The following is a 24,514-nucleotide window of genomic DNA, read 5'->3' as shown; positions in this document are numbered from 1 at the left end:
TCAGGCTCCCTGCTCAGCGGGGAGTCTGCTTCTCCCTCTCCTTCCTAGTACAACGAAGGCTGCAAAGACCATCCTTGTTCCTTCTGAGAGTGCCCTAAATTGACTTGCGGGTAGAGTGACTTAGGCCAATAGGACAAAGGCTCCCACTGAAAAGCTCTCGCCATACCACCAGGCCTGTGCCTCAGGCGGGTGGCCGTGCTCAGCGAGGCTGGAGGCAGACAGCGTGAGCCGGAGGCCAGGGTCTCCCCGAGGTCAGAGGTGTTTCAGGCCACTGTGGAGAGCTGCGAGCCAGACACCCCATCCAGCCATTCACAGATGGAAACCACGTGATGACCAGACTAGAAAGTTGCATCCAACCAGTATCTCAGAAGCCGAGATTGTAGTACCAGTGGTACAGTAAGAAATCACCAGCAGCTGGTTCTAAAAAAAGCCAGCTGTGTGTCCCAGCAGGGTGCACACACTTTAATACTATTTAATCCAGCCCAACTCCATTAGGTAGGTTCCATTGTCACCATTTTACAGATGGGGAAGTGGAGGGGAAGGGTTGGGGGACGTCACCATTCTGTTTCTGCAGAGAATTCTGGCTGGGAAAGGGCAAAGCCGGGGCATGAGCCCAACATCGAGCCTGCAGTCCGAACATACACCAGCAGCCTGTGCCTCTGGGCTGGCCTGCAGAAGACACAGAACGTTCCCCAGATGACCTTCATCCAGCTTCCTCTAACAACAACATCTTAGGTCGTAGACATTAGCTTTGGTTTATTACTGTTAACCAAGTTCCAGACTTCATTGAGACTTTACCAGTTTCCCCTCCTGGCCGGCTGCAGAAAGCCAGACTCTTCTCCGGCCCATCCTTCGAGGAGTGGAGCGGTGCTCTCCAACCCAGGCCTGTCCAAGGTCAGACCGCAAGCTGACCTTGACCCAGTTAGCTCACGCTGGCAGGTTGTGCTTTAGCTTTTATTCTCATCTGTGAATGTGCTTAAGCAGTGCTCAAAAGGAAGCGTTGCAGGAACTACGCAAGGCTTCTTGGTCGGGAGATGAGAATCAGGCTTGAAGGAATGGGTGGAATTTGGGGGGCGGGGCACGGGAACCCCCAGCTTTGAGCAGAGACCTCCCCACGCGCGCCCCTGGCTCAGGCCCTCCCTCTTCCAAACAGCACGGTTTTGGGCACAGAAAAACTGAGTGCTTTCTTAATGATTGAGAAATCCCAGGCCCGAAGGCTTTGGACCCCCGGATCTCAGGCGTCCTGATCAAATTCAGCTGGCAATCCATCCCTGCGGCTCAGATCTAGGGTCTGCAAACCCTCCCGAGCACGTTTGCTGTTGCTGGCTGCGTAGCACGTGTGGGAGGGCCCCTCCACGTCCAAGCCACAGAGACTCTAAATCTAGATGGATCTTCGAGCTAGCCGGAGGCCACGGGGCCCACCTGTAAAGCCTCCATCCCAGGTTCCTCACTCGTTTGTCCCAGCAGAAGAGCCTTTTCTTGCGGTTTCCATCCCACCCCTCATTTATCACAGAGGCCCTCTGGCAATGCGCGCTGGCAGAAGCCGGCCCGCCAGAAATGCGGTAAGGTTACATATGAATCCCCCCAGGGAAGCTTCCAGAGCATCCCGAGGCCTGGGCCCTGCCCCACACCCCCTGAAGTCAGGCCCCCGGAATAGGGCTCTGGGCCTCTGGATTTTTGCAGTCTCCTCGATGACTGCCTCAAAGCCAACAGGAACCGTGATCTTGAATGGATTTCCTGAAATTTAGAGGAATCATTCCAACGAGTGGTTTGCTGGAGAGAGGTACCCTTGATATGTCAGGGACTGCACTCAGACGCCACGGTCATCTTGCTTCGGGCAGAGGCCCACCTGGCCCATCACACTTGAGGCCAAGCAGGCCCATCACTTTCCTTATCACACCGATGGAAAACCGCATCCCATTTATTGAACCAACGAGGACGACCAAATACGCTGCAAAAGCCCGCATTTACCAAGAGCACAGGGAATAACGAGAGACATGCACCCTAGCTTCCTGAGGACACCTAGCATACAAGTGTCTCTGCTGCCTTCATTCCAGAACATGGTTATCGAGCTGGGAACCTACGCACGGAGCCCTTGGCTTTGTGTTCAGAACGCTTGTGTCCTGAACACTACGTTCGTGAGTTTTCTGGATTCTGAAAACCTGACCTGTAGTTGGTAAATTCTATTTGCTTATTAAACCGAGGTGCCTGAAGTTTATTTCACATTCAAGTATTCCCCCCCACCCTCTGCCAAAGCAACACACGTTTAAAAGCACAATTAGTAAAACCCCCTCTTGATTCCTACTTCCCAATTCTACTCAGAAGAACTCACTCCTGACAGACTGTCACGTACCCTTTTGTAGAATACCCGTTCTTAACTGGGGTGACTTGGCTTTGGGGGGACATCTGGCAATACCTGAGGACGTTTTTAGTTGTCACACCTGGAGGGTGCTGCTGGCGTGGGTGGGTGGGGTCAAGGATGCTGCTAACCATCCTAGAACACATGGGTCAGCCTCCCACAACGAAGTACCGGCGCCAAGTAGCACTAACGAAGGGGAGAAACCTTCTGGATCTATTCTAGGCACACATACACACGCGCACGGACATGTTAACTGTCTTTTGACTTTTTGCGATTTTGTACTTAAAGGACATCTATGTATCGTCCTCTTGTGTGCAAGTACCGTAAAGCATTTAGAAAGAAACTGGAGGGGCGCCTGGGTGGCACAGTGGCTAAGCGTCTGCCTTCAGCTCAGGGCGTGATCCCGGTGTTATGGGATCGAGCCCCACATCAGGCTCCTCCGCTATGAGCCTGCTTCTTTCTCTCCCACTCCCCCTGCTTGTGTTCCCTCTCTCACTGGCTGTCTCTATCTCTGTCAAATAAATAAATAAAATCTTTAAAAAAAAAAAAAGAAAGAAAGAAACTGGAAACAATCCCACGCCTATTACCTACATCTTTGCACATTTATCTGATGATTTCTCAACTCCTGTTATCTGAGCGATTGCAGATGTGTGTCTCGCATCGAAGACAGAAGCCCGGCTCAGGTTGGCAGAACGGTCCTGGGTGGTTGTATCGATGCACCCATGCGCCCTCACTAAGTTTTGGGAGTCATTTAGCCTCCAGGAGCCTTGGAGGACCTTCTCTCGAAGAGCCAGACCCGTGCAGAGAGCTCATTGTGGAGGGTTTGCTCTCCAGGGCCGAAGTCTGGAAGCACACATGAGTCATGGCTTTGAAATCCACCTCAGATGCCAGCTGAAAACAGAGGCTTTGCATAATCACGTTGACAGATGAAGCTGGGTCTGCCCTGCTGGGGACAGGCTCATCCATATCCCGGGTTAAAAGAAATATTGCGTTTTTTAAGAGGAAAGAAACATATTTAAGAGATAAAGGGGAGAAAAAAAAAGAAGAGTTTTTTTGGCCATTAATTATAATAAAGCACAGGGGGAAAAATTCACTTTAAAGGCACGCTAAAGCCCTGTAATCTTCAAAGAGATAGGGGAGGCTTGGATGCCCGGGAGGAGAGAAACTCCACCAGGAGATCGCCATTTCCAGCCAGTGCCAACAGCCAAAGTCAGCGCTGCGTTTGCAGGCAGGACACGTTGGGCTGGGAACCAGTTCTATCCCTGCCTAGCTAAGGGCCACTCTTGCCCCCGGGGGTGCTGCTGCCATCAGACCACGGGCCGTGGGGGCAGTGCTGGTTTCCAAATCCACTCGGGGCCCATACTGCCCAAATGTCCAAATGCCCACCATCCTTTTGGGGTCTTGCTGCCTGTCGGGACCCTGCGTGTTAAGGGCCGAGGTTTTGGTTTCACTCCATCAGGTCGCTGCTGTGTGGGAATGCAGGCCAGTTTCGGCGGCCTTGGGTCACAAGAAGCCCCAGGTGCAGGGAAGAATGCCCAAGTTTCTTGTTTGCACAAAGCCAAATGGCATGCCTGCCATGGATTCGAACCCTGCTGTTGGCCCAAGGCTCTCAGCAGCTTCTCGTTGGCCATCTTGAGGGAGGTGACAGGAACTAACGCCAGAATATTAATGGCCGAATGCAGTTTATTTATCTAATGGACGCCTGGCTTGACATCTGATCCGTGGTGTCAGAAGAACCCACCAGCTTGATTTGGATGGGGTAGGAGTGGGGGAGGGAGGGAGGAGCGCTGGATCGGGGAAGGACTTGGCTTTTCTTGGTATAAACCCCACTAGGAAATGTATTCCTGTTGAACCGCCTAGTTCTCCCCCACTTTCAAACACTTCTCAGGACCTGATAAAGGTGAGGGTGTGGAGAAAAAGGAACCCTCGTGCACTGTTGGTGGGAATGCAAACTGGTGCAGCCACTCTGGGAAACAGTATGGTGGGGGAGTGGCGTCCTCAAAATTAAGAATACAAATACCATATGATCCAATAATTCTATACGGGCTATTTACCCAAACGAAAAAAAATATGAATTCAAAAAGATACGCACGCCTAAGTTTACTGCAGCACTGGTTACAAGAGCCAAGATACGGCAGCCGCCTAAATATTCACCGATAGACGAACAGATAAGGAAGACGTGGTATACAGCTCGTGGACTATGACACAGCCACGAGGAGGAGGAGATTGTGCCACTTGCGACAACACGGGTGGACCTAGACGTATCATGCTGAGGGAAATAAAAGAATTTACTCATGCCGAATCTAGAAAACCAACCAACCAACAAACCATAGAATCAGACCCAGCAATAGAGAACTGATGGTTGCCGGGGGGGAGGGGGTGAGAAGATGGAAGACCTGCGTGGAGGCGAGTGGGATACAGGCTTCCTGTTCTGGAATAAGTCACAGCAATAAACAGCACAGCACAGGGAATAGAGTCCCCGGTATCGTGTGGAGCTGTACGGGGACAGACAGTGGCTACATGTGTGAGTGCAGCGTGACGAGCTTGTCCGATCACTATGTTGTGCACCTGAACACAGTGCGTCAACTACGCTCACAAAAATTAAAAAAAATTTTAAAGACAAATAGAGTATTTGGGGGGAACTAAATACAGGAAGAGAAGTTTCGCAAACCTTTCGATGTTTATGTAGTTTTAGGTAAGGCTGGAGCCCAATGCGGGGCCTGAACTCTGGACCCTGAGATCAAGACTTGGATGCTTAACCAACTGAGCCACCCAGGTGCCCCTAAATTTAGAAAAAAAGAGCCTTCTATGTACCCCTTTTCTCCCCACCTCCTGAATTTTGCACATCTCTTCCCAATTCCACATTCAAGGACTTCAAAATGCTCATTTGCAATCGGTCACGGTGGGAGTATTTACACCATGGAAGCTGGCAAACTGTACTACAGTTTCCCCCCAGAGAGCTGGTCGCATGTAACCAGTGGCATACGGGTAAGGGTGAAGGACGTGTGTCAAACTCTTCAACCGATCACAGGAAAATCCCGTGTTGTCGGTGGGCTTTCCTGGGATTTGGTGCAGGTGGGTTTACTGGGGAGAACCCTCAGGAATAGCACCTGGGAATGGGGAAGGAGGCTGTGCTTGCTTTCCCTGGGAGAAACTGGCCTGTAATGCAGCTGCGACACAGACTCGGGGGACCTGGTGGAGAGCGCTACGACAACTCAAAGGTCACCCCAGTTTCAAATGGAGTGAGGAGAGCGAAGCTTTACACCCTTCATAGACTCTCCAGTGAATGCTGGTTGCTAAGGGAGCTGCTTCGCCCAGCATCATGCTTCCTTCTCAGGGGCAGAGGGCAGGTCCCAGAGGACCACTGATCTATGAACCATCAGCAACCAAAACCCACAGCACCTGGGGGAATGAGGTCAGGCCAGAAAGGATGTCCGGGTGGCACGTTACAGCATCTACTACTTCGGACTCTAGCTGAAAGGGAAGAGCAGAGAAAACATACTGTCATCATGCCAATGAACCCAAGCTGGCCTACTGGAGAATGACAGGCCACGTGGCCCAGCTGTCCCAGCCAAGGCCATTCTAGATCAGTCTACAGCCAGTTGGTGCCCCAGATGCTACATGAGAAAGCCCAGGGCTGCCTCCCCAACCCCAGCTGACCAGCGATGAGGGAGCCCCGCTGAGATCAAAATACCCACCCCAGCTGAGTCCTAGACTCGGTAGCGATAACACACTTGGCTTTTTAGGCCACAAAGTCTTGGAGTTTGACAGAATGATAGCTAACTGCTACAAGATCTGAGCGGATCATTCTGGCTGGAGCCACACCGAGCGGAAGTGAAAGAAGAATGTAAGCATCTAGTTGAACCTCTCTAGCCTGTATTTGAGGCCCATCAGCAAAAGGATGGACTGGATTCTGAAGGCCACAACGAGCCATAGAAGGTTATCGAGCAAGAGTATCCTGCCAAGCACTACCTTTCTGGAATCAGACTCTTCTAATCAAGACTCTTTGGGCCACTAGAAATAGATCCACTCAAGCATGAGACCTATGGCAGAGAACTGAATGTCTGGGCCTGGTAGAAGCCAGAAGACTGTGACCGGGGCCATGGTCCATCTCCCTGGGCCCACATTGGCCTCTGAGACACCCCTTCGGGTCGGCTCCATTCTGTTGCTCCTTGAACGAGAAACCAGAAGAGACCAGTCTTCAAATACTTGAATACCTGCTGTGTCCAGGCCAGGACCACCTTGCTGGTCATTACCTACTGGCCCTTCCATCCTGTTCTCGCCCTTCCCTCTTCTGAGCTCTGCATACAAAGACCACTGCAGACCATAGTCTTGCCTACAGTCTGGTTTGGGTTCATCCAATGGAAGCAGAGAGAAGGGAGAGGCTGTTTCTTCTCCCTCTTGTTCTCAGATTTTGTCTCCTTGGTTCTATCTAGGCCCTGTGGCCAGTTCTGTCCCTCCCTGGTCACCAGCTACTGCTGGGGGAAGTCCAAAGCCTTTCCAGATTCAACCTCATGGCTTAGCAAAGGAAGAGGTGATGGCACTTCCTATTATCCAACCCCCTCCGCCCCCCGTATTGGCTTCCAGCTGTTGCTCATCTCTGGTTTGCCTCGCCTTACCCTGTCTGCTCTAACGCTTTAATGCACGGAATCCATTCCAAAGCCCTTAAACTCTCTTGCATCCCCCCCCTCCCTGAGCTGCCTGGGACCTTACTGAAGGAGCCACCGTACTGGGCCATACAGGTGTATACAGCACAAATCCAGGGTGCCTTTCACAAAGGGTCCTCTTTGAACAACACAGCACAACGGTTCTCACCAGGTATCATTCTAGGCACTGGGATATAGCAGTCAACGCACATAATGTAAGCCCAGTCCTCATGGAGCACACAGTCCAAACTCTACTTCCCATGTTGGAGGACACCACTAAACAAATACAAGGTCAGCTGGCGATCAACGTGAAGAAAAACAGAGCAGGAACACAGGTGGCGGATGGCGGGCAGGATGGCCAGTTTTAAAATATGCTAGAAAAGGTCCCATCCAAAGGTAGCACAGGGAAGGACCGGAGGCCGTAAGCCACGTTCATATGTGGGGCGAACCTCTCCCTAGAGGGAACTGCGGGTACAAAGACACTGCTGTTAGAATCAACAGATAACCCAGACTTACTCCCCTTCCATCCTGATCTCCTGCCCGCACTGGCTGAACTCCGCCGGAGGCCACAAAGCAAAAAGAAAAAAAAAAAAAAAGAAAGAAAGAAAGAAAAAAAGAAAAAGAAAAAAAAGAAAAAGAGCTGGAATAGGCAGGAAGTGAAACAAAGCTGGTCCAGGTAGGATGTGGAGACACAGAAATGGGGTTTGCTACCCATCTGTCGTAGAGCAGGACCTAGCAGGTGTGCGTGGGTCTCACTTGGAGAAAACGGATGCCCCCTCCCACGTGTGCCCAGGGAAGCGGTGTAACCGTGCACTTCTCAGACCTCCTCTCAAAGAGCTCTTAACTCAGCTGTGGGACGGGGCGGGGGGGTAGCCCACAGACTCTTGACCAGCCACCCCGCAGTCCCTGAGCAAGGGAGGGAGCCAGGGTCTAGCCATTTCTGCCCAGCGCAGGAGTCCTCTCACGGCTGCGCGATCTTTGCTGTTCCGCACCCCACTGGATTAACTGGTACTTTGTCAGATCCGCTCCGCAGGAGGAGGCTAAACCTGCCAATTTTGCTTCTTCCCCCTCTTAGCTTTCCCAGGTGTTGTCCGCGGTGGGCTGGTAAACGGCTAACCCCCGGCTCTCCGATGTGTGGCCAGTCCGCGTGGTACACATACTTCCAGCTCAACCAATTTCAACCTCCCCATGTGGCCTCCCTGGACAGTCGGGAGGCGAAGCCAGCTCCGGCCCATCACTAGGACTTGCCCCAAATAAATGACTTTCCCTTTTACCTGCATCTACTTTCTGAGGGACCAAATGAACACAGGGAGATTGGAGAATTCTACCCGACAAAACTTCTCCTCTCGTATCCCGCCACTCAACAGGTCACAAACTCTCAAAACAAATTCTGAATGTGCCTAATTCCTTCCTACTCTGTTCTAGAGAGAACGGAAGGAAGGAGACCAGTGGGCTTCATCCATGGTGATAGAGTAATATTTCAGAGTCCCCTGTCTTCTTAACACTTCTATTTTCTATTGGCCTAAGAATAAAAACTCAACTCCCTTCTCTGACCTATACAGTCATAGTCCAGCCCCTCTGGTCCCTTCCCAGGGCACCTGCCACCGCCTTCCCCCAGCCACGTTGGACCTTCCTGCAGGTTCTTGACACCAAATTCTGGGGCATCTTAGCCCCCTCCCTTCTCTGTTCCCCCGGCTGGGGATGCTCTTCGCTTCTGCTGCTGGCTTAGCGGGCTTCCTGTTCTTCGGATCAGCTACAGGCCACCATCTTGGATATTTTCTTAGAGTATCTATGGAGGCCAAGTAGGACAATCAAGGTGTTGAAGAAGGATTGCATACTAGTGGGTTAGGAAAGTTATGGCTGTCCCTCGAAGTCTAGACATCGCGATCCTTTAGATCTGGGATGTTCAGCACCTGAGAATGCCCGGACATCGCTTCGATATTTATTGGCTGGGTCAACCAGGACTGCTGAGCTGGTCCAAGCACAAGCCGGCATGTGTAGAGCTGGAACCTGACACAAGCCTTCCTGATACAGTTTCCAAGTGCAGCACATGTGGCGTACACGTTGCTTCTAGCCCACCCTGAAGTTCACTTGCAAGTTCAGTGGACGGCTCCTGTCACGTGGCCTTCATGCTGACACCGCCCCCCCTCCCCCCACTCAAAGGCACCTTCATCTCTGTCTGAACGCTTTCTCCGGCCACGGGAGCATGTTATAACCACACGCAACAATTCAGAAGTGCTGAGAAGTTAACACCCACAGCGACCCTGGCAGTAGACGAAAGACGGGGCCTGGTGGTTAAATACCCCAGCTTCCTCCCTCCTGAGAACAGTCCTGGGATTTATTCGAAGCCCTAGCTCAAGAGGTTCCAGGTAGGATGAATCCTAGTTGCTCGGGGGTGGTTCTCTCACTAACCACCCCCTTAATTGGGAGGTCACCCCAGAAAGGACGGAGTGGGGAAATGTGACAATAGGTGGGAAGATGAACACACCTGTACCCAGATCACTGGTTCAATGTGCGGTCCCTGGACCAAGCCGATCCCAGCAGGAGCTGGTATGTGTGGTGCCCACTCTGAAGCCTTGTGGGTTCAGCCTGCAAGGACACGAGGTCCTAGAACTGGTCACTGCTGGACAGAGCAGCCGGCAGCCACACGGACCAACCAGCAAAAGCAGGTGCACTCAGGAGCCCTGGGACGTGGGGGACCACCTTGATTCACTTAGCCCTGGCATCCTGGGCCGGAGATTGCAGGGCCCACCCCTGCCCCACACGTGGAAGCCTTCAGAGGCAAGCCTGGTCCCTGCAGATTTATAGATTGTAATCTCCTGCCTTGATCCTGGGCCATTCACTTCCAGCACCCTCCCCGCTCTGCATTCTCTACCTGCTCTGAAGTTATTGGGGCCTGGTGTGAATTTAGAGACAATAAAACCATCAAAGGGCTGGGTCTTGAGAACAATCAGCTGGTGGGGTTTGCAATAAAGGAACATCCTGCCCAGGAAGGTGTGAGACTTCAAGGCAGGCTGTGGTGAGAGAGACCTCTAAAAGGGCCTTCTCTGGGGAGTCTGGCCCGGTCCACACCTGGGATGGCTTAAGGTGCCATGTGGCCTGGAGACAGGCGGATGGGCCTCATCTGGTGCAGTGTAAGTCCCTATCTCTCCAGGGCTCTGGGAACAGGGCCACTCTGCCCACTCCAGGGCGTCCACGCCAGTGCTCAGTACACCCAACAAGGCACCAGGAGGTATTGTGTCTTCTAAACACGCTCCTCTACCCCAGGACCCTTGCACAGGAGGCCAGCATACATTTCCCCTGGCTCGTGCTTCTCCCTGCTCTCTTCACTCACTTAGGGCAGAGCCCTTGAATGCAGCCCAGTGTGTGTGCTGCTCTGGGGGCTGGGGGGCAGAGGATCCAAAGTAGGCGCTCGGTCACTGCCCTTGGGAAGCTTTCTGTTCTTGGGGGAAGAGCAGGGAGAGATGGGATGCAAAGTAGGGGGTGGGGTGGAGTGCAGCAGGGGCTGCCATTTTAGAGTCATTGGCTCAGAGGCTCCTCCTCAGGAAGGCTTCCTGGGACTGGAATGCAGAGAAGAAATGAGCCATGCGGGTGTCTAGGGGAAGAGTATCACCAGAGTAGCAGAGACATCATGGACAGACGCTTGGTTTGTCCAAGGACAGCAATGGACCCAAGCCTGTTTCCGTCCTCCCCCCCCCACCTTCCCGTTACGTTTCCTTTGTCTACACGTTCCTTTTCCCCTGGTATCTTTCACTTGGCAGGTCTTTTTCATAGGACCTTTAGAACTCAGCCCAGATGCCACCTCTTCCAGGAAGCCCTCCTTACCCCCCGCCCCCCAGTTCCATGTATTTCCTCAGGACCCACCGCTTGGATCCCTCAGCCATAGGAAGCTGTCTATCCGAAGGTCATGCCCAGCCCTGTGTGGCCCACAGCCAGGGGTACCCACAGGCAGGGGTCTGAAGGCCTGGCCAGACCATCCCCGGCACACACCTGAGGGGGCATATTCTAGCTTCAGCGCTTCCTGTGGGGTCAGCCAAGGCTGTTGCCTGGGGTTCACACTGCACTTCAATTTTTCTCCCCTTCCGTGAGGAATGACCCCAAAGGCACCCACTCAATGAACTTCAACCTCAGTCTTTCCCAGGAAATATAACCTATGGCACCTCCCGGTGGCCCCTCTCCCAGTCCCACGTAGCCTCAGTCATGGCCACGCAGATAGCAGCAGTCTCCAGAAGACCATTGTGCTGGACGCTAACACGAGCTTGACGTGATCAGAGTTTCCCACGGAGGGCTCTGAGTGGCGTAACCTCATCTCGGAGCCCTTTTCCCTGATCTGTAAAATGGGGAGAAGTGGCTCACCTGAGGGTTCCTAGCAGATAAGAGGCACAGCCAGGGACTGGCACCAAAGCTCTGTCTTTAGGCAAAATCACAGCTCCTGATTCCTGGCCTGCCTCGCTCCATCTCGTTCCTGGTCCGAGGACAGGGCAGTGACCTGGCCTCCCACTCGCATGGCCCTACAGTCACATCCGCATCTCTCAAAGGTAACCGTGGGCCTGGGATGGACATCACCAGCGCCCTATCACCTAGTTTCCTCTGGGCCATCTCCTTGCCCATTCTTATCAAGCTTCCTGGACCGTGGATAGAGCTCTTTTCTGTGCTTTTCCAAGCAGAGCCCGCTCACCACCGTCTACTGTTACCAGCGAAGAGCCTGCCTCAGTGAACCAGCACATACGCTCCCCAGACAGGACCACAGAATCCTGGAGAGGGGAGGGGGGTGTGTTTGTTCATAATCGCACAGCATTGGGATGGGCTAACTTCATCTCAAAGATGGTATGTTTCCCTGTGCTTGCAGGAACTTTAATACATGCAGAGATCATGATCTTGAGGTCCTGGGGTCGAGCCCCGTATCAGGATCCCCTTCTGCTCTGGGGTCTGAGCCGGCCCGAAGATCCCCAGGCTTTCCTAGCAAGCACTAGAGCTGAGAACCCTGGAGGCCCCGGGTGCAAAGGAATTTCCTATCAGCATATCCCTTCTGCTTCGTGTTGGGGGGCAGCTCTGGTTGGGGAAGGGGGGACAGCAACGGATTTGGGGTCACAGTTTGAGTCCCCAGTCCTTCCACGATACACGGGTTTGGGCAAGCTCCTTATCCCCATTTTACAGCTGAGGAAACAAAGACTTAGACACGAAGCAATTCCTGCCCATCTCCTGGCATCATGAGGAGTGAGTGCCTCCGATTTAAGCATTGACAAAGCACAGCTTTTCCCAGCAACACTCTGACTGTAACAGAGGCTGAGCCCCTGTAGAGGGTGATGCCTCCTGCCAGCGGTGTGGGGTCCACATGGAAGGAGGAGCTCGTTCGGATCTCCTCTAGGTCCTCGGAATCCTTGCTCCAGACATCTAAGGACTGCTTTCCGTGTGCTGAGCATGTGATTGGCTGGCCTGGTTGTGGGGACACTCACGAAGACCGTTGATGATCTCTAGCAGCATGGAGACGTGCAGGGCTTAGCGTCAGGCACGTGTGGGCTCGAGCCTTCTCTCCCTGACCAGCCTTGTGACGTCACCTCTCTGAACCTCTCTCCATCTGGAAAAGGAAGCGGTCTTTTCCCAGACCTCAGAGCTGTGATTTCAGAGTTGGGATGCTCTGCTGCCCAGACTGAGTTAAACAGTCATTTTGTCCATGGATCAAGATGGCATGGGGATAGGGGGGCGGACAGCGCCCCCGGGGATTAGTCGGAACATGAGCACTTGTAGATGTGGGTTCTTTCCCACTCCCCACAGGGCTGGCAAGCTGCCGCTGCTCCTTGGTTCCTTTCCAGCTGGGGCTGTCCTCAGGAATGCCTGGGCTTCCTCCCGACATGGCGTGCTTTGCAAGAACGCGTGTCCCCAAAGATAGAAGACCAGGTGGAAGCTATTGCCCCTTATGATCTGGTCTGGGAAGACACAGCATGGTTTCTGCCCTATTTTGCGGTCAAAGCAAACGCAAAGCCTGGTCCAAGGTCCAGAGCTGAGGATGTAGACCCCACCTCTTGACGGGGTTGGGCAAAACAGCTAAGAAGTATTATTGTGATCATTCTTAGAAAATGCTGTCTGTCACCCTGCCACTGTCCTCAGTTCAGATGCCCACGCCAAGCACTTGTGTCTGTCTCTCTGCCTGGCACTTCGTCTGCCTTGCGTGGCTTTGGTCTGAGCACCAGCCTAGAAGCACTAGAGATGTGACAGTGAACCATCAGGCACCCTCCATGGCTCCTTCCCATTCCCCCTCTTAGGGTTTTTTGGGTTTTCCACAAAGCAGACACTTGGAGACTTTAAGACTTTACTAAATATGCAGCTCCAGGCCCTTTCTGACTTTTGGATTTTAGAATATCTACAAAGGGGGACACAGCTGTTTGAATTTGAGGTACCTCTCAAATTATGCCTGCCATTAAGGAGTACAGAGAGAGTTCTAGAAGGGCTAGAGAAGCATGTTCCGCAAGGGTGGGGTTAAAATGGAGGCATGATCTGGAGGCATCAGCCGGGTTCTCCAAAGGACTGGCGTTCTTGAAAGGGGAGGGATGGGCAGGAAAATCCCCATGCGGCAGCCCCAGAGATACGCCGTTTGGATCCCCTTCAAGAAAGAAGGTGCTCGGTCGTAGGAAAGCACGAACATGTAGGGTCTTGGGGTGCATCACAGTACCCACGCTGCTGTGCCGGTCCTCCCTGCCAGAGTGGAGGTCCCAGGGCCTGGCCATTTCTGCCCCGTGTGGCACTTCTCTAACAGGCGGTCTTTGCTCTGGAGCTCCCGTTGGGTTTGTGGGGGGACCTTATAGGACCTACATCACGATGTGAGGTTCTCCATCTCACACTGGCATCACTCACCCTTCCCCTATGAGCTGCTTTCACACCGAGCTCCTGGGTCTTCCAATAAGCAGTTGCTCACACAAACTGATCTACTCCAAGGGGACCATCGGGGCAGGGAGGGGGGGAGTAGAAGTGATCGCAGTGGGTCTATTTCCAGTAAAACACCAGCAATAGCCTCATGCCCAGTCTTCACGCCAGCCCCTGTTCAGTGTAGCCACTCTCTGTCAGGTGCACGCCTCGTCCACTGCCCACGCCAGGGCCGTTCTGCTCTGGTGGCCACACTTGCCCAGGGAGGTTCCGCCCCAGCTCCTCCCAAGGAATCTTGGAAACCTAATTGCTGACCCGGGATGTGTTGGTGCCGAGTTTATCACGATGCTAAATGCCAGCATTCTTCCTTCAGCTCAAGAGCCAAAACTAATCTAAACACCCCTACTCCCCATTTGTTAGCCTAATGCCATCAGCAATCTGACGGGGCCTGACCCCATCTGAGGCTGATTTATGGCCTCGCTCACAGATGCTGTGGCTGAGGATGGAGCCAGGGATCTGGCTACCTGGGAGGAAGATGTTCAAGAGAAATGGCAGCCTCCCCTCCTCACCTGGCGGGGAGGGAAGGAGGTTGGGGGAGATCTTTCCCGTCTACTCAGCAAGGTCCCCAACTTCGTAATCTCTTCCGTGAAGATGCACCTCAAGGCTATCTATATGGGGCTTGGACACCCCTTCCCTGCTCCCCTAAGTCTGCTGACCCGGGAAGGAAAAACAATTGCAAAGCATGGGTCAGTGGCACGAGGAAGAGGTAGGTGAGGTCTTACTCTCTCCATGATTAGGAGTCCTGGCTCCTATTTTAGCGATGATGTCGTGATGGGACTGCGGGCCGTACTCCCGCCACGTCAGGAGGTCTACAGCCACGTCTCGTCTTTGCTGTAAGTTTTCACGTACATAGAGAGAGGTGCACACGTGTACGGAGCTCAAGGAAGGTTCATAGTGTGCAGGTACCCGCGTACAGCCCTAGTCCTACAAGGCACCGTTAGGTTAAGACTGGCATTCTGTTTAAGGATCTGTTTAAGAGTTTACCCCAGGCTTTCCTTCCTATGTGCAGAGAAGCCTCACCTGGTTCGTCAGGGTTCTTTTGCAGGTTTTTAGCTACCTGATAGGGGAGGTTTTCAGCACAAGGGACCACAGCAGGTTCTAGCCCGGGGCCCTCTGCAGTTAGGACTATCTGGCATCTTCCTTAGCAACTCGGCCCTCCGTCCTCCCTCCCAGGGCCACCCCAGCCCCGTCACCCTGTGCCGTCCGATGCTGGAGTTTGCTCTTACACTGTGGCTCGAGATCAAGCCGGATTTGAATCCTGTCTCTGCCCACGTTAAAGCTCAGGAAATAGAGTCCAGGAGTTACATCCACCCCATAACTTAATTTCCACAGGGCTGGACGTCAAGCAGGAGGACCACGTGAGCAACAGGGGCCGCCTACTGTCATAGGGTCCACTCTGAAGTTCAGGCGAGCGCTCTTAGGAGGTGGTCTCAGGCTCCCCCAGCTGGGGAGCAAGGAAGGGGGGGGCCAGGAAGACAAGGCAGCACGCGAGGTCTTCGTTTCGAGCCAAGTCCACACAGTGTAACTGACTTGATTCTACGCGCCAGCTCTGGAGACGGCGCAAATCATCTCATCTCAAGTTGGCCTCGTGGCAGGGAGAAGGAGCGGGACTATTTCGGTCCCTGCAGCCGTGAGTCCTGTGTTAAGGCACTTCTAGTCCTTCCCGTGTGCACCCCAAGTCCCTGGAGGTCCCTCCTCCGAGGCGATGCGGCGCAGGCTGCTAGACGTGGAGCCGTGCCAGGCACCAGCCAGGCTGAACGTGGCCGAGACGCAGCAGGGGACACAGACCCAGTGTTAGCACCAGCGTCACCCACGCTCGCGCATGCCAGCGGGCTGATCCTGTTTCCGAGATGCAGAGAATTCCTGCTAGCTCACGAAGGGGCCACTGCCGGGCTGAGAGTTCAGATCCCTGCCCCCTCGCCGGCCTCTGAGCCACAGATTCCTCGCACCCCCTTACCTGCAGCTTCCGTCGTATGGAGAGCCACAGTCAGAGAACCACGTTCCAGTGGAAAGAGCCAAAACTCACTACACACTGACATTTTTTAAAAAATCAGCATTGTTGCAGGGGACCACAGGTGTGGCATGGCTGGCGACAGTCACTGCTCTCGCCGCCCTGAGACACAGAAGCAGAGAGGAGTAGCAGCCACGGACGGTGTGGTGGCAAGATCTGAAAGGACAGCTGTGACGCATCCTGCATGGAGACAATCTCTTTACCACCAGGTCTGGCAGGAGAAAACGGAAAAAGGCCCCAAAGAGGCAGTGGCCACCCAGGAACAGAGACCCCAATGTTAGGGAGGCCCACACAGCTCGGGGTACAGAAGCTGTCAATCCTCACTCGCTGTAGCTGAACGTAGGCCAAGACACAGGTGACATCAGGATAGGAGTGAGTGTGATTATTTGATTTGTCTCCAAAGATCCCCTCTACCATTCCCCACCCTGTTCTAGGCTAGGAGAGGATCACCCCTTCGTATTTACCTAGAGGACAGATGTTCTTTCGTCAGCTGCCGACACCTCTCACTGGTTGTAGGAGGAGAGCGGTTGGGGTATCGAGTCCCTTTCCTCCACGCCGGCCCTTTAGGACCTCAGCTCCTATGGCTGCAGCTCCCCATCAGGCCCCAGGAGCACTGGCTACTTCCCCTCCCCTCTGGGTTCTGAGAGGAGGAGGAGGAGTGGATGAAGGCCTGAGGCTGGCGGGAGGGGGCCAACATGTGTTGTTGGCTCCCTCAACCCCACCCATGCCCGAGAATGGTCATCCAACGTGGATTACATCTCCAGTCAGGACCCTAAGGCGGGGAGAGCCCATTCAATTGGCAGGATTCAAAGCCCATCATGGGCAGGCTGGTGAGAGAGGGAGAAAACACGAGCAGTCTCCTACAACAACTAGGTCAGCTCAAGGTCAGCCTTCCTGACCAAGGACAGGACATCACTCCCTGAAGAAACTGGCACTCGAAGGGTCCTTTCAGATTAACCAGGATGAAAGCTTCGGCGCATGGGAGCATAGTTTAGAAATCTGAGATTCCCCAAAGACAGAAAGACCATTCCGCCCATTGAAGCAGTACAGGTGCCCCTTCAAGAAGCTTATCCTCTTTGGGAGAAGGTGGTGTCAAGGAAGAGTTGACCCTCTGGTGAGGAGTTCCTGTTCATGCCCCTTTGGGATCAGTAGGGTCAGTCTGCCTTTGCAGGGATCCACTTCGGGAAGGGCTCTGGGCAGAGGGCCAGAGCAGCATTTTACTCCTAGCACAGTCTATTCCTGGGCCCACTTAAGACCATTTCTGGGTTCCACATGACAGGAGGAGATCCCTGAGGTTCTGTCTAAGTACTTGGTCTCACTTCTGAAGTCCAGGGTGGCCTTAGCATGGCTCCGCTCCTGGGAACTTGGTTCTATGGTCTCAGGGAATATTCCAGCAGAGTTCGCTCCACTCTATTCATGCAGAGCTGGCCAGAATCTGAAGTCTTTGTATCTTCTAAGGTCATCTTGCTTCTGTTCCTTCTGTCTCCTCCCATTAACAGACAAATCAAAGCCTATCATTCTTTAAGTGAGGTCTACCTGCCCTTCCCACTTTCTGGAAAATTCTACCATCTCTACAAGACTTCCTGAAACTGAAGAATTCCAGATGGTGCAGACCATTCATTTCCACTGTCAACTAAATAGAATCTCCTCAGAAACATCCAAGAAATTGCAAATGAGGAACACGTTCAACTTGACTCATTAGGAGGCCAGATTCTCAACACCCAGTCCTTAAAAAGAGGCTTAAACTGCCAACTGATTGCAGGTTGAATGCAATGTTTCTGCTCTTGTCATTCTCACTTGTGACGGCACATCTTGTCCAGTCTTCCCCCAAGATGAGCAAAACGCTTCTTGACTAACCATCATACCATGGAATTCACTTGAATTACCAAGTGGCTGATGATTCCAAGCTAATTCCAAGTTCATTTAGTGGTTCTACCCACCCTGTCCTGATCCAGGCAGGCTCTGCTACCCACACTGCTTTGCTAGAACTAGAGAGTTCTGCCCAAGGTATTTTATGCCACTTCAAGTCACATAGCATGACTTGTCAGAGCCATTTTGCCCATTCCCCCCTGGCATGACTTCATGGCGAAGTTGACCGTGACCTAGAGAAGGGATTTGGGAGACACCTCCTTGACAACTTTGTGGTTTAAGTTAAATGCCAACCATCATTTCCAGGATCAGAATTAGCTAGGGGATCCCGTAGGATTTCTACCCTTTGTCAAGTCCAGAATCTCAAATGGAGCAAGGTCATTAACCCCAGAACTTTCACGGTGGATGGATTCTCTCAGCAGCAGCGACCAGGTTGACGTTTCCACCTGGAACAACTAAAATTGGGTGTTGGACACCCAATTCTGCTAACCATCAGCTGCTCTGACCTCAGAGTTCCAACTTATTGAGAAACTTCTGCACGGATGGACCAGTATGGAAACAAGAGAGGGCAGGAAATCTATCTCAGCTATCCAGGCAAGCAGAGCGCTCAGCCAGCACAATTTCAGAATCTCGAAGATGGCGGAGGAGTAGGGGACCCCTTTTTCAGCCGGTCCCCTGAGTCGAGCTGGGTAGGTACCAGACCAGCCTGAACATCCATGGAATCAGCCTGAGATGCAGGAAGATACATCTGGATCTCTACAAATGAACATCTCCAGCGCTGAGTATTGAGGTACGAAGTGGGGAGCCATGAAACTGCGCACAGATATCGGAAGATAAATGGAATGGGGAGGGAGCCGCCGCGTTCGGGTGCCAGGAAGCAGTAGCCACCTGCACGGGGGAGCGGGCGGACTCACGGACGGCACCGTGAGAGAGCAGACTGAGACTGTGAGCCGGGAGCACACGCCACCAGACTGAAACGGAGCTCCGGTGCGCTCACTGGAACCAGACTGAGACCGGGAGCTCAGGGAGTGCGCAGGGGTGGCTGGCAGCTGGGGTCTGGCAGTGTTAGAAACACAAAGGACAGAGACACGCTGGCCCTGGAAGTGAGGGCTGGGACGCCAGGTGTGGGGCGCACATCCTGGGACGCTGCAGGGTTGAGCAGCACCAACAGTAACAGAGTTAAAGTGGCCAGAACATCAGTGGAGAACGGTCTGCGATCCCTCTGTTCTGAGACAGAGGCTCAGATTCGGCCACTGCTGCTCTGACTCTCAGAAGAGGCACAGCAAACCGCCAGGGAAAGCCACTAGAGAACAAAAGCCTGGAAGTACCGGCTCACAGCGTGCCCATCCCCATCCCCCCTCGCAGGGGACACAGAGACTCTACCCAAACAGGGTTTCCTGAGTATTGGCGCGGCAGGCCCCTCCCCCAGGAGGCAGGCTGAAAAATCAAGAAGCCCCACATCCCTAAGATCCCTATAAAACAAGGGCGCACGGCCTGGGTCTCAGTCAATAATTTGGGCTCTGGACAACCCCGCAACTTCTCCTCATCAGAATGACGAGAAGGAGAAATCCCCCCCAGCAAAGGAAAGACAGTGAGTCTGTGGCCTCTGCCACAGAACTAATGGATATGGATATAACCAAATTATCAGAAATGGAATTCAGAGTAACAATGGTCAAGATGATGCGTAAGACTTGAAAAAAGTATTAACGAAAATGTTAATGAGAATATAGAATCTCTAAGGGCGGAAATGAGAGCGAATCTGGCAGAAATTAAAAATACTATGAGCCAAATGCAGTCAAAACTAGAGGCTCTGACGGCTAGGGTGAATGAGGCAGAAGAACATATCAGCGAATTGGAGGATGGGTTAGTAGAAGAGAAAGCTAAAATAGAATCTGGACTCAAAAAAATCCACGCTCATGAATGTAGGTTACAGGAGATTACTGACTCAATGAAACGTTCCAATGTCAGAATCATTGACATTCCCGAGGGGGTGGAGAAAAACAGAGGTCTAGAACAGTTATTTGAACAAATTGTAGCTGAAAACTTCCCTAACCTAGCAAGGGAAACAAACATCCGTGTCCAAGAGGCAGAGAGGACCCCTCCCAGGCTCAACCACGACAAACCTACACCACGTCATGTCATAGTGCAATTCTATCTCAGCTATCCAAATTTGGGAGTAAGATTTCAAAAATCACTAATTCAAATTCTCAGCATAGAATTACTGTCAGTCCTAGGCATGACGTTTATGAACAGTGATATTCTTAGGGTTTCCCCTCTAAGGAGGCGGGTCAAAGCTTTTCCTCCTTGGGACAACACAAGGGGAAGGAACAAGGCATGGAAGTCTCATGAATTGGTTAAGGTCAAAATTACCTTTTGTGTCATGTTTTCTGAGAGGTAAAACCTTTAGGAAAAAACCCCAGGGACGTATTTTGCTTGGATTTTTCTGAGCACCACGTCCTACTGAGCGATGGTCTTGGCGATTGCAATGGTGAGACCCAAGGATTTAATGGAGACCATCAAGTTCACCCCAATTTATGTGTGTATGAATTGCACTGGATATAAGGCCAAAGGCTCCGGGAACTCTAGAGCCTGAACCTCTCTCCTTGCTCCACGCCCCCTCCCCCAACACACACTTAAAATCATGCTGTACATGGGTCCCATTGCCCCATTAATTCCGAAGTCTTAGTTTAGAAGACTACCATCTGGCTGCAACCACAGGGTTCTCAATAGCTCCTAGCACGGTCATTTCCAGAGCCAGGGTCACTCCAAAGAATTTTACCATTCTCAGATGGGGCCTCGTGGGCAAGGGCTCTTCTGTTCCAGACTTGAGCATAGCCACAATATTATAAGTGGCTAAGCAGGGTCTGAGAAGTGTCTACACCTTTTAATTCCCTTTATATGAGGGCTGGAAACCTAGCCCATCAAGTGGTCCTTAAGTCTAGGACAGAAGACCACACAAATGAGACAGGAATGGCTTTGGGAAGCCTTGAGCAAGTCACCAATGAGTGATTGTTAGTTTAAGTGGTGTTTTATTATTTTGCTTGGAGAGTTCTTTATACGGTCTTGATACCGGTCCTTTATCAGATAGGACTGGCAAGTGTTTTCCCCTAGTATTGTAGCTTTTCTTTTTCTGATTGTCTTTCAAAGAGCACCCTTCAACAGATGACTGGATTAAGAAGATGTGGTCCATATATACAATGGAATATTACTCAGCCATCAGAAAGAACGATTACACAACATTTGCAGCAACATGGATGGGACTGGAGGAGATTATGCTAAGTGAAATAAGTCAAGCAGAGAAAGACAATTATCATATGGTTTCACACATTTATGGAACATAAGAAGTAGGAAGATCGGTAGGAGAAGAAAGGGAAGAAGAAAGGGGGGTAAACAGAAGGGGGAATGAACCACGAGAGACTGTGGACTCTGGGAAACAAACTGAGGGCTTCAGAGGGGAGGGGGGTGGGGGATTGGGATAGGCCAGTGATGGGTATTAAGGAGGGCACGTATTGCATGGTGCACTGGGTGTTATATGCAAGTAATGAATCATGGAACATTGCATCAAAAACTAAGGATGTACTGTATGGTGACTAACATAAGTTATTATAAAAAAAGCAGAAATTGATAAAATATACGATTTGTTACTTGATATTTTCGTCTAGAAGTTGTAATGGTTTTATACTGAGGTCTACGATCCAGAGATTATTTTTGTATATGTTGTGAGGTATAAATCAGGTTTTTCTCTTGCATATGGACCTTCCATGGTCCCAGCAACATCTGTTGCGAGAACTATCCTTTCTCGATTGATTTGCCTTTGTAACTTTAAAAAAAAATTCAATTTACCTCTAATGTGTGGGTCTATTTCTGGGCTCTTCCACTGATCTATTTAGACTTGTGATTACAGATTTCTAATTACATACATAAACAAGATTGTTACATCCTCGTGAGAAATTAATCCCTTATTACGGAAGGAAGGACTTTCTTTACACCCGGTGATATTCCTTGCTCTACAATCTGCTTGGACAGGGATGTTGCCACTCCAGAGTAAGCTGGGGAAGTTAGAGGGAAAATAAGGTGAATCCCTCCTCAGGTGGGATTTATCGGATAAATTTATCAGAACACATTCTTGTGTTCTTGGTATCAAGTGTCTAAAAATTCTTGTTTTATACAGTTAGTGGTTCCAGGTGAGAAGGTAAAACCTGGTCCCTGTTATTCCATTTTGGCCAGAAGTCCAAACTGGCCTTCTAAAGGACTATATATTATATATTTTTTAAGCCTTCATGGAGGTAGCACTTGGTCCTTAGTATTTTTAGTCTGTTAACAATAGTCACCATGCTGTTCATTAGATCTTCAGAATTTCTCTCGAACAAACTTTGTATTCTTTGACCCACATCTTACCAGCATTAACCCTTTACTACCACTCCCATGTTACAGAATTGCTTAAATGAGGAATGATGGAATGAGCAGGGCTATTGGTGAGATCGGTCAGCTTTATCTTAGAAACCCAGACTGTAGAGGATGAAATTAAGAACTCCTAGGAGGTATTTGGTCTTAGAGACATTTCAGGTCTACCGCCTCCTAAGTGGTCTTTGTAATAACATGTCTTTGGTGCTTTTTGTTCAAAAAAGCAAACTGCTGGACTTCCAAATCCCACAGATCCAACCCCTGCTACCAATATCCCCCCAAATCCAGCTTCCATGTTGCCGTTTCTTCCCCAGGGTCTTGTGGGAAAGGACCCAGACCTCAGATAAGGTCTTGATGACACCCAGCTCAAAACCTCAGACTACCAAATCCCTTGGCCTGGAAGATCTTACCACCTGAGCAAGCCTGGTCAGCTGTGGCTCAGAAAGCTTGAAAGAGGGCTGGGGGGAAAGAGTGACTTAAGCAAGGCTGTTAGTAAAAGGACTGTCATTTTACCTTCTCTATTAGACATTGGTTAAATGTTTTCTTTCCTTTGAACTTTCTTTCAGATCTAAAGTCAGGGGCATAGAACACCCAGACAACGAATAGAGCCGCTACAATGTTCCCTCAAATCCTGACACTGGTCAGAAGTGACCCATGGCTTTGCCTCAAGGTTACTCCGGCTGTTTCAGAGCAGGTATGTTGAAATAGCTTTAGGCTTCTACCCAGGTCAGTCTTTGCTGGCTGATCGTGAGCTCTGATAAGAGTCATACCTTTTGCTCCAGGGAAACAGCTCTATGGAGACGGGATCATGGGAGGGACCAAGAAACAGTCTCAACATCAGTTACAAGTTGCTACTCTTTCAGGCTTGAGCCAGTCTAGAATTTCAGTAAAAATGGACAATGGGAACCATGGAAACAAGGGGAACAAAAGCAAATGGCAAACCAAAGTCTATAGAGATCCTAATGAGGCTCAGATCAGAGGCAATTTGGGGAAGGCTCCAGCTTGGAGAATATACAGTGATTGAATCCAAGACAGGAGTCCCAGTGGCTCCCCTACAGAGAACAGAGAGAGATCTGTTTTTGAACTTGTGAGCTTGTCACTAAAACGATCATTTCTGTTAAGAACTCCCCCAACAAAATATTGTTAGTAGTGCCCCCCAGCAGTGACAACCCGAATTTCCAGTGGAGAGCAGGACCCCCTCTCCACTGGATACAGGCAGTATTAGGGAGGTCTACCCCAAAACAAGGTTCATAAAAGGACCTTGGGCAGAGGGACCCACAGCTATATTCACACATTCGGAAGGGACAATGCCGTGTCTTGCATGGCCCCATTGAGAAAGAAACCCTTATCGCTCAAGAAAAGGATTTCCTTGGGAAGATAGCGCTCTGTGCCAGGGAACAGAGCTGGTATTCCACAAAGTCTTAGCCATCCACAGCCTGGCCTTGTTCCCACGTGTCCAGTCTCGGTATCCCACACACTTATTGCTAGAGGCAAAGGTCTCTTCCATTCTAGACTTGGGCCACAGGGACGAACCATGAGATTTTTCCAATCCCAGCCTACCTATCCTTTCCTCAGAGTCTATATCAGGAAGTACATCACAGATCTCTTCAGGCAAGGCTACAGAGCAATCATTCTAGCAAACCCGAAGCCTGGGGCTAAAAACTAACAATGCTTTTGTGGTGATACCACCTTGAGAAATCCCAGTGGCTGGTCATGAAAGCCAGTATACTGAACCCCACATTCTATTCCACTGGTTCAGCAGGAGTTCGAGACAGTCACAAAATAACATGCCTTCCATCTCCTTGAAGGACTTAACTTCTGTAAAAGAGAGAAGCCATGGAGTGAGCAAGGCTCTCACAGCAACCTTACCAAAATAAGTTCAGTTCCTGACCAGGAGATAGCATCAATATTGCAAAGACAAGATTACAACACATGCCAATACCCTTTTCTCCTAAGGGCTTGATGATTCCCACAGGGCCCCACTGGTTTCAGACTCACAGGGTGCTTAGGAAGTCAAAGGCTAATGGCAAACCACGATTTAAAGTTGAGGATTAAAGCTCGGCTGTAATGTGAAGGGTCTCAGAACCATGTGTGTGGGGAGATGGGAAGTCACAAGAACTTCCGTAGCGAGCCAACAGGACACAATCTGGGATTAAAGAGGACTTCACAGAGCTATTCAGAAGATCTAGAACCTGGCCCTGCATTAACAAAACCATATATCGCTGAGTGACTACATGACTTGAGGTTGGGTATTTGTCCAAAAAAGAAAAAAAAATAAGTCTGAACAAGTCAAGGCACCCTAAC

Source organism: Ursus americanus, chromosome 30, assembly GCF_024610735.1.
Source record: "Ursus americanus isolate L20-20 chromosome 30, mUrsAme1.1.p, whole genome shotgun sequence".
NCBI classification, from domain to species: domain Eukaryota; kingdom Metazoa; phylum Chordata; class Mammalia; order Carnivora; family Ursidae; genus Ursus; species Ursus americanus.
Note: the sequence above shows the minus strand (reverse complement) of the source record.